The following is a 13,884-nucleotide window of genomic DNA, read 5'->3' as shown; positions in this document are numbered from 1 at the left end:
CAAGAAACACATTCGTTTGATATTTATGATGATTATAGAGACGGGTGTTCGTAAGGGTAATCCATGCATCGACTGTACGTGGCATATAGACCAGAATAGGCCATGCAGATTTAACCAAAAGACCAATTTATTTGATTTGTGTTATGATTGGAATAAGTAATTTATATTAGGGTTGGGCATGTTATCTGTTAAATTTGATTTGATTTATTATTCGTTTCGATTCGATCTGAAAATTATGGATATCCGTAAACTTTCGAATCGAAGAAAATACTAAAAATCAATATCCGTTAAAATCGAAGCAAAACACAGATATTAAAATTTTGGGAAACAGATATCCGCTCCGATCCGGCAATATATAAATACTTGTATATCTTGATTATATTTAAAGTTTCAAATGTATAAAACTATATAATTATTATTCTAACATATGATTTGACAAATTCTCTTTAAAATATTACTAATATAAAATATTACGTACATAAAAAGAAGAGAAAACGTTTATGACAATTATAATTTTTTTCTTAAGTTTTGTGTTATTAGAATTGCTAACTAAGTTTAAAAAAATTTACAAAATATGTAGATACATTACTTCTTTTAATTTTTTTTATATATCATGCAAAAAAATATTATACAAACAAATTTGTATCAATTTTTTTAAGATTATTTGTATTAATCAAAACGGATGAGATATCTATAAGTATTCATAAATATCTGCAAATATCTATTAATTTTCGGATATCGGTTTTTCCGGATATATGTTTCCCAGAGCAAACCAAATAAAAATTTTAGATATCCATAACATACGAAGCAAATCACAAATACTTTCAAAAATCCGGATATTTGATCTGTGTCAAGCCCTAATTTATTTATTTTTATTTATTTTAGTATATTTTTAAATATTTTTGAAAATTAATGATAGATTTGAAAAAACTCTTAACAAAAATCATACACAATTATTCATATTCGCTTAGATTTTAATTTGGATACAATTTATTTATAAACAGATTTTCTAAAGAAAAAAAACTGAAAAATGAACCAAAATCAGATTAAATATATATTGCTAACCTTGTATATGACTAAGTCAACTTAAATGGACAATTCCCAAATATTGATATTCAACCATTAGCAAAAATGGGCTACAAGTTCAGTGTTCTAAAAATCGGTATAAGCGTCTCTCTAGTCGTCCGCTTAGTCTGCATGACCTAAACAGAAAAAATAAGTTCATATAAAGTGTATACTTACCACCTAGTGATTTTTGAGAATTTCAAGGAAGAAAAATATTGCCTTTGATTAATTTATTACTGAGATGGAGATCCAAAAGAATAAAAAAAATTCAGGTGTTGCAAAGGAATTAGTAGTTAAGTAATTTTTAATAAATAATTAATTTTTCAAAATCGTTTAGGCAAAACAAGGTAATAGAATGTACAGTATCTTTTTAAATAATGAATTTGGACTTACGTTTGTGAGTAATTGTGAAGAAAAATATGTATGGAACTGAGTTGATGAACGATAAAAAAATAAATAAAAGTATAGAAAAAAATAAACACATGAAATCATTGGATTAAGAAATTTTTTAACTGAATACAAAATTTCAATATTACATTAAATATCTAAAAGAATTATTTACATAAAATAAAAACTATATAATTCTTAAATTCTTATTGAATCTGGTTCCATTTGGATTAGTTTTAAATTTAATTTTTCTGAGTATAAAGTTTTGAACCAATATATGTATCTATAAATTTTTAATTTATTTTTTTGTTTGAGTTTCTTACAAACGTACATTTTTATTTGGTAGCACAATCACATATATTACAAGATTTCTAACCAATAGTTTTGACATAGTGTCAGTTTAATTTGCAGATCCATGATTTTATCAATGATTTTATCTTTTATAATAAGATTTTTAGCGATGCACATCCACTAGACCATGAATTAAACAATTATGGGAAATATCTTTACATATATGTTAATCTGTAAAGTGATATATATGTATGTTTTGATTAGGTATTAGCTTTGACTTTTGTATCAATATACATTGTACTATTGACCCTAAAAATTTCCAAAATAGAATCAACACCGAGATGGGCTCATCAAAGGCTTCTTATGAGTACTATACTACAAATAGTATTCGTAGAATACACTTTGAACTTAAAAAGGTACAGCAGAAATGAAGAAATGGCAAGTTTATGTGATGGTCATATCCATATTCGTCCATTTGGCGGCGTCACGGGCGGAAAGTATTTTTGATAGGGAGAGAAAGGTGGAGATTACCAATAAGCTTGGTGGTGGCTTAACACTAACACTCCATTGTAAGTCTAAGGATGACGATCTCGGTGTCCAAACTTTCGCACCGGATAGTAGTTGGTCATTCAAGTTTTCACCGGCTGTTTTCAAAACAACACTCTTTTTTTGTAATTTTAAGTGGGGTGGAGAATCCCATTGGTTTGATATCTATGATGATAACAGAGATGGTGATGGTAGAGATTTTCCATGCTACTTATGTCGGTGGAATATAAACCGTAGTCATCCATGCAGAGCTGATACCAATAGATTTGTCAAACAATGTTATGATTGGAATAAGTAATTTACATATATATTGTTTATTTTATTTTATTACAATTTATTTGACGATTGATGATAGATTTGATTAAACTCTGAACTGTAAAATCATACAAAATTATCCATATTCCGTGATAATTTACTTTGGATGCTTTTTTAGAAAAAAAAATCTGAACAAAGTGAACCAAAATAAGACTGAAATCCGCCTTGCAAGCCTTATATAAGACGACTAACCCATCTTTAAATGGACAATGCGTAAATATTGATATTCAACCATAAAGCAATAATATACTTTTGTTTCAATACATTAATGTAGTGAACCAATTATTTATTTTTATAAAAGAACAAATTATATTAATTAGCAATCGTCTACGTGGTGGCTTAACACTAATCCTCTACTGTAAGTTTAAGAATAACGATTTTGGTGTCAGAACTCTCCAACCAGATAGTTCTTGGTCATTTGATTTTAGACCAAATGTTTTTGGAACAACCCTCTTTTATTGTCGTTTTATATGGGCTCGAGAAGGATATTCGTTTAATATTTATAATGATTACAAAGATGGTGTTCGTAAGAGTAATCCATGTGTCGACTGTACGTCGAATATAGACCAGAATAGGCCATGCAGATCTAACCAAAAGACCAAATGTATTTTCACATGCTGGTTGAAGAAATGAATCTGTTGTCTACAGTGTTTTTGAAGCTTGACAACGATAAAGTGTACTATCCTAACGCACTTTTAGCCACGAAGCCGATAAGCAACTACTTCAGAAGTCCTGATATGAGTGAAACAGTGGAGTTCTCTATCGCATTTTCAACACCAATCTCAAAGACCGCACATCTCAAAGAAAGAATCACTGAGTAAGTTACCACCCTTCATTCATTTGAAACTGTTCTAGATCAAACACTGAGAGAGTTCTTGATTTGGTTTGTTGTGTGGAAACAATCAGTTAGTTGGAGCAGAATCCGCATCATTGGTCACCTAGTGGTGGTTAAGGATATAGAGAACATGAACAAGCTGAAGATGCCTAGTCGAAAAGATATACAAAATTATAGCTGAAGATGAACAACTTGAATTTATTTGAAAATTAATGATAGGTTTGATTAAACTCTAAACCGAGAACATGCAAAATTAACCATATTCAGATTTTACATTGTATACGATTTATTCATAGACATAATTTTTAGAAATAAATTGGAACACATTGAACCAAAATTAGATTCTAATCCATATTGCAGACCTTATAATATAAGACTAATCCAACTTTGAATGGACTATGCGTAAATTAACCATATTCAGATTTTACATTGTATACTATTTATTCATAAACATAATTTTTTTAGAAATAAATCGGAACACACTGAACCAAAATTAGATTGGAATCCATATTGCAAACCTTATAATATAAGACTAATCCAACTTTTTGATAAATGAACAATGCATATTGATTTTCATTTTTGAACCAGAAACCATTAATATTACTTTGTTTCAATAAATGTATTCAAAACTCACAATTATGTATAACGATTATTAACGCACATCATTTTTTTTCTCAAAACTAACAGTTAACAAATATTTTATAATGCACATCATAATTTTTCTCAAAACTCTAACATTTATCATACATAAAATTAATTATGTATACAAATTTAAATTACAAAAATTATGTACAACATTTATAATTATATTCAATAAAATTCCGGTCAATAAAAATATTTTTTCACTTTGAAAACTGAGGTCAAAATCTAGTAAACCGTGAATATTCTTTTGTTTCAATATAATGTTATATTTTATTTTTTGTAACACAATACAATGTATTCAACCAATTATAATTTGGAACACAATCAATGTCCTCATGTACATCTCATTGTTATATATACCAATGCAAAAGAAACAAACATGATTCACAACATTCAATTCTTTTAAAAATGGCAAATATCCAAAGAACACAAGTTCTTGTGGTAATAATAATATCTTTACTCAGCCGAATATCTCTCTTACAAGCTGAAACCATTGCTTCAGATGTTCATTCAAATATCTCTACACTCAAATCAATAGTGAGGATAACAAATCGCCTCGGTGATGGTTCCACATTAAACCTCCACTGTAAGTCCCCAGACGACAATCTCGGTCTCAAAATTCTAGCTCCGAATAAATCTTGGTCATTTACGTTTAGACCAAATATTTGGGGGACGGCAGTATTTTATTGTCATTTCATATGGCTTCGAGGACACTCAACACACTTTTATATATACTACGAGATATTAGAGATGATGTTCACAGGGGTATTCCTTGTATCTACTGTTTCTGGGATATAAGCAAAGATGGGCCATGCAGGTTCAACGTGATAGGACCGTATTATATAAACTACGGAGAACTGAATATTGTAAAGAATAAATTTGATAAAATTATAAAAGATTAAGCAAAGGATGATACAACTGCAGAGGCGAGATATTATCTCTTTTCTTAACTCAAAATACGTCCCGTAGTGCGACCGTTCGATAACGTAATGAGTCCCAAGATACAACTGCAAAAAATCTTCTGATTTGAGTCGTTCTATCAGAAACCTGACGAAATTAGTTTTGTGTATATTCTCAGACTCAAAAGAAAATCAAAGAGAAAGATAAAAGACATGTGAATGATTGATTCGTTTTCTATGTGTGTCTTACACTACACAAGTGCTCTCTTATTTATAACATAAAGAGATTAGTACACGTTATGAAATTAATGGAGTCAGCAAACGTATGAATCAATTGTGATAAATGGAATTGATCTCCATGACTCACGTACGTCAACTTTGCAAAGTAACATTATGGTTTTTGACCAAGTCAACAAACTTCAATATACTTGCTTGGGTTTGTAATTTTTATATTTAAATAAACATATATATAAAAATTATTATGAATAAGAATAAATAAGTTAATTGACATAATGTCTCATTAACACATTTAAATTCAAATTCTAACCCAAATATCCAAAGTGAACCATTTGCTAAATATTTTATATTTACCCAAATTAAAAAGCTTTATAAGCTTTGCATATCAATCACTTTGGACCCCCATTTCTCATTCAACATAACTCTGATTTTGACAACCAAATACACTAACTCATAGTGTTCACGGTGACGATTGCATCGTGTCCAAATTCCGGTCTTTCCGACAGACGTCTCCGTCGAAAAATCCATCAGAAAATTGGTCTACACCACTTTGTCAAAAACGAGTTCCAACACAACGAAGCAACTAATGCTTTTGATATATGTTATTATTGGATCGGGGATCCAAAACAATAGTTTTTTCTTATTATTATTTTTTGTGTTTTTTTATCTTTTTATTTTCTTGTGCTGGACGAATTTTTTTTAATAAAGAAAGAATGTTTCATAATCGTTTGGGAAAACAAGAAATTAAAGTATAAGATACGAAATATATCAATTAAATATAATCATTTAGATCATTTCAACTTGGAGACGTTTACGAGTAATTTTGAAGAAAAACATGTATGGCAGTGTGTTAAACCATAGGAAATGAAATTGGTCAGCAAATTGTTTTGTGTAATCAATATTCAAAAAAATTGTTAGATGATAATTAGACGCTTGTAAAAGATTAGCTTCTAGTCGAACACCTAAATGATGTCTAGACCAAATTTTAAAAAATCGCTCTAAAAAAATTGTTTCAAACGGCTACGTAAACGAATAGATGTCATATTAATCGATTTTCATAATGTGTGCAATCAAATATATTAAGTTTTTTTCTAAATTTAAAGAATTATATTTTTAGAACATATTGTGAATAAAAATTCGGACATCTACCATAAAATATTTTACTTTGATTAGGATAGCTTTATCTTAAATTAATATAAGAATTACCAGAGTCGTTGATACAGCATTGGAATTTGGAAGCATTGTTAAGAATCACTTCATCTCTGGGCCATGCAAGATCTCAACAGTGTTATAATGAGCCCACTGGCCACACAGAACCATGCACGTATTTGAGTTGAAGAATATAAATATGAGGAGGCAAAACACAAACATTAGTCTGTAGGAACTGCGACATGCATAGTTAGGAGTTTGGATAGTAAAGCTGGAACCGTGCGTGTGAGATATATTTATTTATGTAAATTAGCTTTTGTTGTTGAGAGAAGTAATGATGAAGATTGTAATCGAAACTTTTAAAGATGATCAAAGTGAATAAGAGAAGTAAAGCAAAAGCTCTCGACTTTCTCTGTTCCCATTGAAGCATCAGTGCTTCATGTTCATCCATCGTTACAACACTTTCACTTTATTTTAAAATTACACTTTTTCTTTATTTGTTTTTCTTGTTGTAATTGTATTAAGCTTTAATATGTACATTCACGAGCTGCTCTCGGGGACGATCATGCATTTACCTCCATCTTCCACATTCTTCTTTACCGTCTTTCTAATGTAACCGTTGCTGAGGTAGTCTTCGTCTTCGGCATAGGATCTGCTCTCGGGACGATCACATTATTTACCGGAGAAAATCTTGAAACAGAGCTTTATCCTCTGTTTTTCTCTGTTTTGTCTTAAACGGCCTTGAAGAAGTTATCTTCTTAACGTTGAGTTAGTTGAGTGTCAGAAGATGAGAAGATACTGGAGTTGGAATCAGAAGAAGACGACACAGAGCCAAAGAACCGATCTTAGTGAAGTTTCCGGTCAGGAACTGATTTCGTCTTCAAAAATCTTGCTCCGAATAAGCAAAGATGGGCCATGCAGGTTCAACCAAGCTACTAATGCCTTTGATGTATGTTATTATTGGAACGGCGATCGAAAAGAATAGGTTTTCTTATTGTTATTATTTTTCTTGTGTTGCATGAATAATCTAACACTACTAAAAGCCCGACATGGAGAGATTCTAACCTATCCACGTCGGATTGTTAATTCGGCCAATAGGATTACTTTATTTTGCCACATCACACTTGCTCCAATCGATACAAGAAAAATACTGGGCTATTCGTATGGGCTCAAAATAATTTGACATATTGCGCATTCCAAGCACACCTCTCCCATTCAACTGAAGCAAAGATCGACTCCGGCACTTCCACTTCGTCGGAACCGTTACGTATATCTGAATTTATCACCCATCTCGATCATTCAATTCTGTTCTTTACTCCTTATATCGGAACAGACGTTATCGTTCCGACTCCTTTTGTTTGTTACATTATATAAACCCCTTCACCACAAATCTCTGCTCCTCATCAAAATTCACCAGAAAAACATATACAACAAAGAAGCTTGAATCGGAAGTTGCAGAGAAGCAATCAAATATCGGTTGATTGAAGACCAATCTCAATGATATTTCGGCGTACAATAAATTTCTGAAGAAACTCATCGCGAGTGGATCAGACTCTCCGTTCGATATCATCATGTTTCTGAATTTGAATTTAAGCCACTTTGTTCAGATTCTAGGTTTGATGTTAAGATCCGTACGAAACTTCATGAAATACGGTGAAGGAATATAATTGGCGAGCTGGAATCCCAACGCTGCTGCTTCAGCGCCGTCTCAATACGTCTGAAACGCATCCACCGAACCGTCTTTCGCTGCAGTGGTAATATGTCTGAAAATGTGAAACTTAACTAATGGGTCTTGCTGATTATCAGGTAGGCTCCCTTTCGTCCTGGAAACAACACCTGTAAGAAATGCTTCTGAAACTATATTGCCATCTCTCTAGATTGTTTTTGTTAGATAGATTGGAATATATACTTTGATATGCTATTCCTAATTCAATTCCGTTAGCGTCAGTTGTCTTCGATATATTAGTAATTTTTCCCAACTATTTCTTATAATGCAGTGACTACTGACTGGTGTGTGTATGTGGGACTATTTCACTATGAAAGATGATGTTGTTAAACCAGATCCTAATGAGGAGGAAGATGAGATCTTTTATTGCTCAATTTGTGATTTAGAGGTTTGCCTTTTTCAGAAAATTGGGACTTCTCTAGACTGTTTTGTTTGTTTTTTTGTTTATCCATAAGCTTTCTCTTTGGATGTTTGGTGTAATCAGTGGCTCAATAACTGCCTTGGGAAAAGGAACTACAATACTTTCATACTTCTAATGGTTTTCGTCTTGCTCGTGGTTTGTATTGTCTTTCTCACCTACCTATATAGCTCATTCACGTGACAGAACTGATTGGCCTTTGTTGCAAAAGCTAATTTTAGAAGGTGTAACAGCCATTGCCATATTTTTCAGGAGTTTTGTGGCCAAGAAAGGGATGGAAACTGAACTCAAGAGAAGGCTTCATGTAGTGTTTCCTAGATGGTCTCTTGCTCCAATATCTGTATGCTCTTCACACTTACTTATTTCTCACGAAATATAATGCAGTTTCTCTTGCCTTATGAAGTTTGTAATATTTTGTGTTTTACAGGTTATGTTGGTTTGGTTAGCAGCCTATGTTTCAGCAGCCATGGGGAAATTTTTCCTCTTCTATCTGGTTCTTATCAAAAAGGTAATTCTTATACAGTCTCCAAGCCATAATTAAAGCTAGCAGAATTACTCTGCTTAAATTTATTGTTTAACAGGTAGTGTTTAAATACTTGCAGAGGATGAAAACATATGACTATATATTAGCAACGGGGGGAGGAAATCAGTTTACAGAAGTGGACCCTTCTGATGAGTTAGATTCTTCTTCAGATGAAATATAAAATCTCCAATTTTGATTCGCCTGAAAGACCAAGACAAATGTTGATCTCAAAGTTTATGTTCAAAAAAGCAAATAAGGTGAATACATAACTCTCTTTCAGTTAACTTTTCCCTTTTCAAATAGTCTTCAGGTGTTGATAGAACTAGCAGAGACCATCCAAAAAGAAGTAATCAGATGGGTGCTCAACTTCTTCCCTGATCAACAAGCAACCAGGTTTTCCATGTTAGCATAATCCCATTGAAGCTGATCACTTTAAGCTGGTATCGAGAATGCTGACCTCTGTGAAAGAAGACAGGTTGTTCTTTTGAGTTCATGAATCAATGAAACAAACTCATACAAGGCTCTCAAGTCCCTGACTTACTGGTATACTGCCCGAAAAAAGTAGTGCTTCTGAAATATGTGGAGGCATCTGAGTTATTAGCTTCTGATGATCATTTGTGTCAGTTTTTTTTTTGTGACAGCCCAAATGACTTTACCATAATGAATTTCCACAATTCGGATTGGTTTCCAGTTATCTTTTTTTTTTGCACAAGTAAGAGAGGATTAATAGGTTGGCAAAGTAAATAATAACTGTATGAAGCTAGAAAGTGCAACTATAAACTCTCAATAAAAAATTCTATTAATCAACATATTCTTGAAAATTAATTAGTTAAAACAAATAAGAGAAACAATTATTTCAAACAACAGAACTGTTGGCCCAATGTTTTATTTATTGATAAACATTTGGTGCTTTTTCAAAAGCTCGCATATTTTAGATCAATCAAATTTAAATTTTCAATCTAGCAAATCATTTAAATAAGCATATACTCTAAAAACAGAATCACTTTTACTAGAAAAAAAATACTTAAATTTTCATAACAAAAGAAGAAAATGTACATATAACATTAGTCTGTGGGTTGCATAGTGTCAGTAACTTATGATACAGAGAACTCCTCCATTTGATTGTTAGTAAAAAAAACATAGATATTAGTTGATTTTTAAATTAAAAACTAATTTAACTATTTGTAGATTTAAAAAATTCAAAAAAAAAAATCCAAACAAACAAAATGAGTGAGTAACAATTAATTTTTAATTAATTATATATTCAACCTTTTCACCATTATTTATATATATATATATATATATTAATATTACAGATAATAAGGTGAGTCTCGAACCCAGGACCTCACCATGTAACAACACTGCTCCAGGATGAATTGTTCCAATTAATAATTGGGAAAATTGTTTTTTTAGAGAAAAATAATGATAACTATGTTCTTTTAGACTAATATATATTTTGTGTCAGTTTTACTTATAATACCATTTAATATTTTTGAAAATAAATTTAATAAATAGTTTTACAAACAATTTTTTTTTGGAAAAATGGTAACTATTGATAAAATACCTATATAAATTTAGTGGTGTTTTTTTCAGTTCTAAAAATGTTTAAATCATAAATTTCGATTTTTGTTCTAAATAAAGTAGAAATGACATTCTACGAAGTAGAAAACAAAATCCACTTTTTTCATTGGATCTACAATGTTTAGAATACGTGATCTACGTAAATAAGAGTATTCTAAAAATATTTAGAATACACATTCCGTGATTAATTTACCGATCTAAAATCTTTAGAAATCAAAATCTACACATTAATATAAATCTAAAACACGTAGAAACTGACTTCTACGGATTTACAGTATATCTAAAACATGTAGAAATCAAAATCTACACATTACTATAATTCTAAAAACATGTAGAAACCGATTTCTACATATTAGTTGTATTCTACGGATAAGAAATCAGTTCCTAAAAATATGGAAACAAAATATTTGGGAATATTCACTTTCATATTTTGAAAAAGTCATTTAAAAAAAAAACAAAAAAAAAACAAACTCATTATTTATTATATTTAAAAATTACAATTTTAAGGGTATTATTGTCATTTTGAAAATAATTAGCTTAATGGGACATAAAGTATATGATATTAGTCTAAAGGGACATATTTATCATTTTTTTGCTCTAAAATTTTTTTTCCCTTGATAATTTCATATCACTGTTCTTAAAACAATACAAAAGAAAATAGTTTTAAGTTTTTATCTTTTGAAAAAGGCTTAAAATAGTTTTAAGTTCGTCTGATAATTTTATATATATATATATATAAATACCCCGGCGTAGCCCGGCACAGCCTCTAGTTCTAGTAAAGAATGAATGTTTTATAATCGTTTGGGAAAAACAAAGAAATAAAATACAAGATACGAACTATACCATTTAAATATAATCATTTGAGTCATTTCAATTTGTATATATGTTTGTTTGTAATTGTGAAGAAAAACATGTATGGAAGTGTATTAAACAACATGAAATGAAATTTGGCCAGTGTGTTTGTGTAATCATTATTCAAAAAAACCGTTAGATGATAAATTAGACGCTTAGCGTCTACCTGGACTTTTAAATGTCTTTTTAACCAGTTTTTTTTTTTTAAATTATCGTAGAAAACTCATTTCGTACGTTATGATCGATTTGGCGCCTATATGAACGACTAGATGCCGTCTAAATCAATTTTTATAACATGTATAATCAAGTAAATTAAAAATCCAAATTTAAAGAAACACATTTTAGAACTTAGACATCTACCCTAAAATATTTTGTTTTATTTTAGATATTTTTATTTAAATTATTTTTTCCATGAAGAAAAGGTAAATAAAAACAAATATTATAATTACTAGTGTCGGATACAGGTTTTATTAGATTTTTAAAACGTGAATTTCTTTTAAAATTAATTGTAGATTTGATTAAACTTTGAACCGAGATCATATAAAATTAACTATATTCAGATTTTATTTTGTACTACGGGTATTCCGGCGCTACGCGCCGGTTTCAGATATTTTATTTGATTGAAACATCAAAATCTTGTGTTCTTGTATGTAGTAGTTAGCTGTGTGCGTTGTGGTTAAGGTCTTCTTTCTATGTGGAAAAGTCTGTTGGATATGTGTGGTTTTTTATTAGGCAAAGTTGTGTGAGTATTAACTTGTTTGTCAAGCAATTATGTTTTTTTTTTGCATTTGATTGTACAGCAATATGGAATTTGTTAATAAGAAAATTCCTAAAACATAAGTGATTCTTTTTTTTTTAATACTAAAAGGAACTTATAGTTTTTAATCGATCGTGATAAGCATTCATATTTCATGGCATGGGAAGAAAATATAGTTTTAGTGTGTGTTGGAGCTATGAAGGTTTTTTTTCCTATTATTTTTTAAGTTTTTTGTAAAAAAATTAAAATGGAAAGTGGAACAAAGCAAGGGTTACAAATTGAAGATCAACATAAATCTTTAAGGTATACCACAAATGCAAAATGAGAAATTAAAAGGTAATGGAGAACGTGAACGTGTAAACGCTAATCAAGAACGTTTGGGGTATTGCATGTTCTTTAATCCAGGAGATCATTGAAACCCAGCATCATCTTGTAGAATTTAGTCAGCAAAAAGAAGTGGAAACAGTTGGAGCAGACTGTGTTGTCCGCTCCCTCTTGAGGGTGGCAGTTTAGATCTGGCCACATCTTCAGAACTGAACTCACATAGATATCCTTCATGTGAAGAAGGGTGCGTTCCAGAGAGCGGTGAAAATGTGCCAGGCAATCTTCCACCACTGAAATACCTTGCTCATCAGTGAGTTTTGTTGATGATTTTCACCTCTTTCTCAGTGTGGCCGATGGCCATGAGGAGAACCAGTGGCGGAGCCAGCTCGGTTTTTACAGGGGTCAAATGCATAATAAACATATATGCTATATGGGTCAATAAGATAAATTTTTAGTAACTATTCTGTAAAATACAAGGAAAAATTTATTTTGATACAATTTCATATGGGTCATATGACCACCCTCACCAAGTTGTCGCTCCGCCACTGAGGAGAACCCCATAAACGTACCTTCCTTGGAGGTGACCACTCTTGGAGGCTATGCGGATGTGATGTAAACCTAGGAACTGATTTTGAGATTGGAAGTATTCAAGCATACCTTTAAGAAAGTGAGCATCAAGATTGTTGGCTTTGAGGCAGCTGTTCACCAACGTGTTGTACCGGTTAGCTAGAGCAGGCTGCTTTACCAAAGGTGAGAGGTTTAGATCTTTGGCAACAGAGAAGTTCTCAGAACCGAAACTGAGGCTTTTGCAAGTGATGATTGTATTGAAGTAGTTCAAGAAACTCGTCGGTTTTAACATCAAAGGCTAAGAAGACAAGTCTCTTGTTAGTATGGACTTGACCTAATGTTTTCTAAAAGTTCAATCGGAAGTAGTAATAAAAATCCCAGCACAGATAAAGAAACAAAAACTTTAGTTCGATGTTTTTATAGCTGCCACGTGGCTTAATTTGCCCTATGCTAGTAGATGAGGTGTAGGGTTGTGTGCAGAACACAACTCTACTTTATATATATAAGATACTGTTTATTTTAAATAACATTTTTTAGAAAAAATATCCGAACAACTGGAATCCATTGCAAACCTTAAATAAGAGTAATCCAACTTTAATTTGACAATACTTTAATATTAATATTGACCATAAACCATGAATATTCCTTTGTTTCGAAAAAGGGTTTTTAGTGATAAATCCTCTCAACTAAATATTTTTCGTAAAAAATACCTCCAACTTGTTATCTTGTAATTTAATCTCTCAAGTTCTATTCCGTTAGATTTTGTTACC

This window comes from Brassica napus, chromosome C3 (genome assembly GCF_020379485.1).
Source record: "Brassica napus cultivar Da-Ae chromosome C3, Da-Ae, whole genome shotgun sequence".
NCBI lineage: Eukaryota > Viridiplantae > Streptophyta > Magnoliopsida > Brassicales > Brassicaceae > Brassica > Brassica napus.
Note: the sequence above shows the minus strand (reverse complement) of the source record.